Source organism: Phyllostomus discolor, chromosome 5, assembly GCF_004126475.2.
Source record: "Phyllostomus discolor isolate MPI-MPIP mPhyDis1 chromosome 5, mPhyDis1.pri.v3, whole genome shotgun sequence".
Lineage (NCBI taxonomy): Eukaryota > Metazoa > Chordata > Mammalia > Chiroptera > Phyllostomidae > Phyllostomus > Phyllostomus discolor.
Window position 1 is genome coordinate 142847099 of NC_040907.2, and position 6000 is coordinate 142853098.

Genomic DNA, 6000 nt, shown 5'->3' on the forward strand with positions numbered 1-6000 from the left:
CCCTTTGAGGCAACCGCGAGGCTGAGGTGGCCCCCATGAAAATGAGTTTGACACCCCTGATATATGTAGTAATTCTTTGTCAACTATCATTTTGCCAGTTACAGTTTTGTCACAATGTGGTTTCATATTTATATGCCTAAAATTTAAAAGTTGTCATCTCAAAGAATTTAACTACAGTTATCTCTACCTCATCTCCACTCCTACCCAAATCTTATGGTCAGATGGTAGAGAGAGGAGGTCTGCTACTCTCTGCCTGAGCAGTGTAACAGTAGGAGATCAGGCCTAGAAAAACCATGCCCTTCTTTTCTGGAAAGACCAGATGGCTACTAAGAATGTTGCCAAGGCTTGCAAAAATGATACAAATGAGAAAGCAAATGCATGAAAGCATTAAATATCAGTACAGAAAGGGTTGCATCAAGAACTTTACAAAAAGAAGTGTGGTTAATATAAAATAAACCCTGTCTTCCACAGCTGATCATGGCTTTCAGGACATGATTGCATGAATAACTGAGGGAAATGGTTCTTTTCTGCTTAATTTGCACTTTTTATTGTCATACACTCTCGTAAATTACCTATTTTCTGTGAAACCTTGAACTTGCCAATGAAGGTTTTATCTAAAATTGCACTTTGCTGGAATGTAACACTAACCATTCCCAGTTAGTGAGAGATTACTGTAACAAATTCGGAAGACACTCACATGGATTCTCATGAATCATATTTTAATTGTGAATTAGCCAAAGAAAAATGGGGAGGTAAGGCTATAGCTTTATCTCTACTACTTGTATGTTCATTTGCTACTTTTATTAAAAGAGAAAAAACCATTTTACCTCTTTTTTAAAAATCTCACTCCAGGAAGTAAATTCAGGAGTAAGAAACTCCTTATCTGTTCTGCATAGTTCAATTTATTGTTAATTTCATTGTCTATTGACATCCCAGTTGGTATGTTAGTTTGGAACTCATCTCACAGACCAACATTAATAAAGGAGAGGCACATGCATTTTCCCCTCGATATAGATGGCTGCTCCAGTGTTATAGAAATGGATAGGGAAGATCTAGATATGTTTATGAAGAGATAACTTCATAGAGCTACAGTTTTTAGGGATTGAAAGGAATATTAAATGTCATGGAATCTTCAACCAGAGGCAGTGTGCAATTGTAGAAAGAATATATGCACATTACAGAGTTAAAGGATGTAGATCAAATCCCAGCTTTGCCACTTAGTAGCTGTGGATTTTGGGGCAATATATTTAACCTTTCTGAGGCTTAGTTTCCTCACCTATAAAGAGGGTGGTAGTGGCTATATTGTAGGATTGATAAGGGGTTTGAAGATAATGTATGTATAGAACCTGGGACAAATATAATAAGCATTTAGTAAATGATTGTGGTTGCTGTCATCATAATTGTCCCACTACCTAACAGGTCAGTAAGTGCGTTTGAACATTCCTGTTCACTTGAACAATGTCAATGGTGACATTGAATTTACCAACTGCTCAGGGAGCCCATCTCATGTTTGGGGAGCTCTTCAGTGTTAACTCTTCCTTTTACTGAGCCTAAATCTTTCCCCTAGAACTGTTACCTACTGTTTTCATTCTTGCCAATGGGGCTACACAGATTAAGTCTGTATAACTCAATTAACTATGTAACCTAGAATGAAATACATGCTGTAAGACTGGTGTGATCAGCATGGATACCATAGGTTAGCAACACAAGTGAGGGTCTAGCTGGCTTTCTTTTCCTGGCACCCACTCTTTGATACTTATTAAAATTGTTAAATTAATTAAAGCCTGTTTATCTTTACTGGAGCTACAGCTGAAGTCCTGCATGCTATAATTTTCACAGTTTTCAGGGAGAGACACAAGTGCAGAAACTTGCCATTATATCTTTATCATATTAATTAGTAAACTAGTGAAATTCCATTTGAGTCATGCAAATATAATTTGATTATTTAATCAGTTATAGTGTTACATGGCATATCTGTAAGGTGACATAACTGATAATGGACAAGGACTCAGTGCAGTTTTAGTTAACATTTGCATAGTGTTTAATATGTGCCACTCACTGTTCTAAGTACTTTACATATATTAACTCATTCAGTTCTCTCTGATAATAACCTTATGTAGTAAGTACCATTATTATCCTCAGATAAGAAAACTGAGGCACAGAGAGACTAAGTAACTTGTTCAAAGTCTAATAAATAGTAAGTGGTAGAGCTAGGATTCAAATCAGGCTGTCTTATTCCAGAGCCTGTGACTCATTATGCCCTGTTCCCAAATTTGTCAAAATTTTTAAAAATTCTGTTACATGGACCATTAGGGATCCTTAAAAGTGAGAAAAGCATGATTAATTAGCACTGTTGGATACACAACCTTTAAACCTTATGAAATCACCATTGAAGAGTATCCTCTGAGTTGCTATGGGTTTGATTTATGAGAATACAAAATGTTGACTGGAAGCAATATATAGCTCCATTCTAAGCAAGACTAGTCTAGACTAGTCTAATAATGTTTCATTTTATATTTCGACTATGCAGCTGAGAAGGAATTGGCGAATGCCTCTGAAATTTGACCTTCTGATATATACTTATTCTGATAAAAGTTGTTTTCAAATATTAAAACATACACATCATATTTTAGTTTTACTTTTAAATTAACATATGGTAAAATCATATGTGCATGTGTGAATTTTAATACAAAACATTCACATAACCACCACCATAATCAAAATATATAACAGTTCCATTACCCCAAATAATTCCCTTGTGTTACTTCTTTGTAGTTACCTTCTCAACCCCCGCAACCATAAACCTACTCTCCATCACCATAGTTTTGTCTTTATTAGAATCTCATACAAATTAAATCATACAGTATGTAAACTTCTCAGACTGGCTCCTTTTACTTAGCTTGCCTTTGAGATTCATCCAAGATGTTATATATGTCAATAGTTAATTAATTTTGTTGCTGAATAGTATTCCATTGTATAAATATACCACAATTAGTCTATTCACAGACATTTAGGTTGTTTCCAGCTTTTGATAATTATGAATAGAGCTGCTATAAGTATTTATGTGTAGGTTTTTGTGTGAATAGAAGTTTTTATTTCCTTAGAATAAATACCCAGGGGGTGATATTGCTAGGTCATACTATAAGAGCATTTTTAACTTTATGAGAAACTGCTGAGCAGTTTACCACAATGGCTGTAACATTTTGCATTTCCATGAGAATATATGAGCATTCTATTCTGTGTGCTCACCAGAACTTGATTATTAACAAGATTTTTTATTTTAGGTATTCTAATAGGTATTTTATTATGGTTTTAATTGGCATTTCCCTAATAACTAATGATATTAACATCTTTTCATGAGCTTATTTGTCATCCATTTATCTACTTTGGTGAAATGTCTGTTAAGTCTTTAGCTCATTTTAAAACTGGGTTGTTTACAGTATGATCATTATCAGAGGGAAAGAGAGGGAAAGGGGGCTTGGAGGAGATAGAAGAGTGGAAAGGTGAGAGAAATGGTGAGGGAAGGAGATGACTTGGGGAGGTGAGCACACAATACAATATACAGATGCTGTATTATAGAATTGTACACTTGAAACCTAGATCATTTTATGAACCAATGTCACCCCAATAAATTCAATAAAAAATAAAACAAACAAACTTAGATGCTGAGTTTATAATAAGCTTTTCTGACACATGGCACTGCATGTGTGTTGTTGCAACTTGTTGCTGGAGGAATTAAGTTTGTCCTATGTGACTCCTTCAGGAGAGAACTCGTGGACATTTGTGATTTGTTTCCTCTGGACTTCTTCCTGTGCACCTTTTCCCTTTGTTGATTTTGCTCTGCATCCTTTGCTGTAATAAATCATAGCCATGAGTGCAACTGTAGCAAACCAAAACCAAAACTGTGTTGTTTTCTTACTACTGACTTCTGAGAATTCTTTATATATTTTAGATATGAGGCATTTGTCAGTATGCAATTTGCACATATATTCTTAGAGTCTATAACTTATCTTTTTATTCTCTTGCTGGTTTCTTTTGTGTAGTTTTAAATTATGATCAAGTCCAATTTCTCAATTTTTTCTTTTATGGATCATGTCTTTGGTGGTGTCATGGGCAAGAACTTTCTGCCTAACCCCAGGTCATGAAGATTTTCTCTAAAGTTTCCTTCTGAAAGTTTTATATATTCCTATCTTAGATTTAGATCTATGACATATTTTGAATTAATTGTGGCAGGTGTGAGATTTAGGTTGAGTTTTGTTTTTAAGTATATAAATGCTCAATGTGTCTAACATCATTTGTTGAAAAGACTATTCTTTGGGTCTTTCTTTTAAAAAAATTTAATCAAATTAATTGGGGTGACATTTGTTAATTAAATTACATAGGTTTCCAGTGTACAATTCTATAACACATCATATGTATATTGCATTTTGAGTCCACCACCCTAAGTCAAATCTCCTTCTATCACCATTTATATTTGATCCGCTTTACCCATTACCACCTCCCCCTAACCTCCCATCCTCTCTGGTAACCACCATACAGTTGTATCTGTGAGTTTTCATTTGTTTATCTTGTTTGTTAATTTGTTGCTTTCCATTTTATATCCTATGTATGAATGGAATCATATGGTTCTTGACTTTTTCCATCTGACTTATTTTGCTTAGCATGATATTCTCAAGATCCATCCATGTTGGACTGGATACAAGAAGATGAAGGGTTTAGTTAAAGATCATATATGCTTAACTCATAGACACAGACAACAGTGTGGTGATGGCCAAAGGGAAGAAGGATGGGGGGTGAGGGATGAGTAGAGGTGGGCGAAGGGAGAGAAAGGGGGACATCTGTAATAGTGTCAAAAAAAAAAGATCCATCCATGTTGCCACAAATGGCAGCATTTCATCTTTTCTTATGGCTGAATAGGATGCCATTTTATATATATATATAAAATATATATAAAAGGTATATATATACACCACATCTTCCTTATCCAATTATCTATCCAAGGACATTGTTTTTTTCCATGTCTTGGCCATTATGACTAATGCTGCAATGAACACAAGGATATATATGAGCTTTTATATATCTCTATAAATAAATGTTTTAAAAATTTTCAGGTAGATATCCGAAGAGGGTTTTCTGGGTCATATAGTAATTCTCTTCTTAATCTTTGAGGAACTTCTATACTATTTTCTATACTGGCTGAACCAGTTTTCATTCCCATCAGCATGAAGAGGGTTCCTTTTTCCACATAACCTCTTCAATACTTGTTATTACTTGTCTTGTTGATAATAGCCATTTTGACAGGTATGATATGGTACCTCATTGTAGTTTTAATTTGTATTTCCTTGATAGCTAGTAAAGTTAACCATCTTTTCATATATCTGTTGACCATTTGTTAAGTCTTATTGGGAGAAGTGTCCAGTCTTCGGGCCTTTCTTAAAAATCAATTGGCCATATTTGTATGGATCTGTTCCTGAGCTGTCTGTTCAGTCCCACTGATCTATGTGACTATCCCTTCACCAATAACACACTGTTTTAGTTAATCTAGCTTTTGTAGTACAACTTAAAAATATGCTTCTCGTCAAGATGGAGGCATAGTTAAACATGGCTCACCTCCTCACACAACCATAGCCAAAAATTACCACTAAACTACAAAACAAATATCACCCAGAAACATCATAAAATTGAGCTATGTGGAGTCCGACAACCAAGGAATTAAAGAAGTCATATTGATTCAGATGGGTAGGAGAGGCAGAGAGGCAGAACGGGCTGGTCCTACACCAGTGTGTGGTATATAAAATTTGAGAGGTTTATCTTGGGAATGAGGGGTCCCAGCCCCATACCAGACCACCTAGCCTAGGGTTTCAGTGCCAGGAAGATAAGCCCCCATATCTTCTAGCTATAAAAACCAGGGACAGTTGGGGCAATGGAAGAAACTGCGGGATTCTTAGCCACCTTCTCTTAAAGGGTCCACAACGGACTCAGGAATTATTCAGACTCATT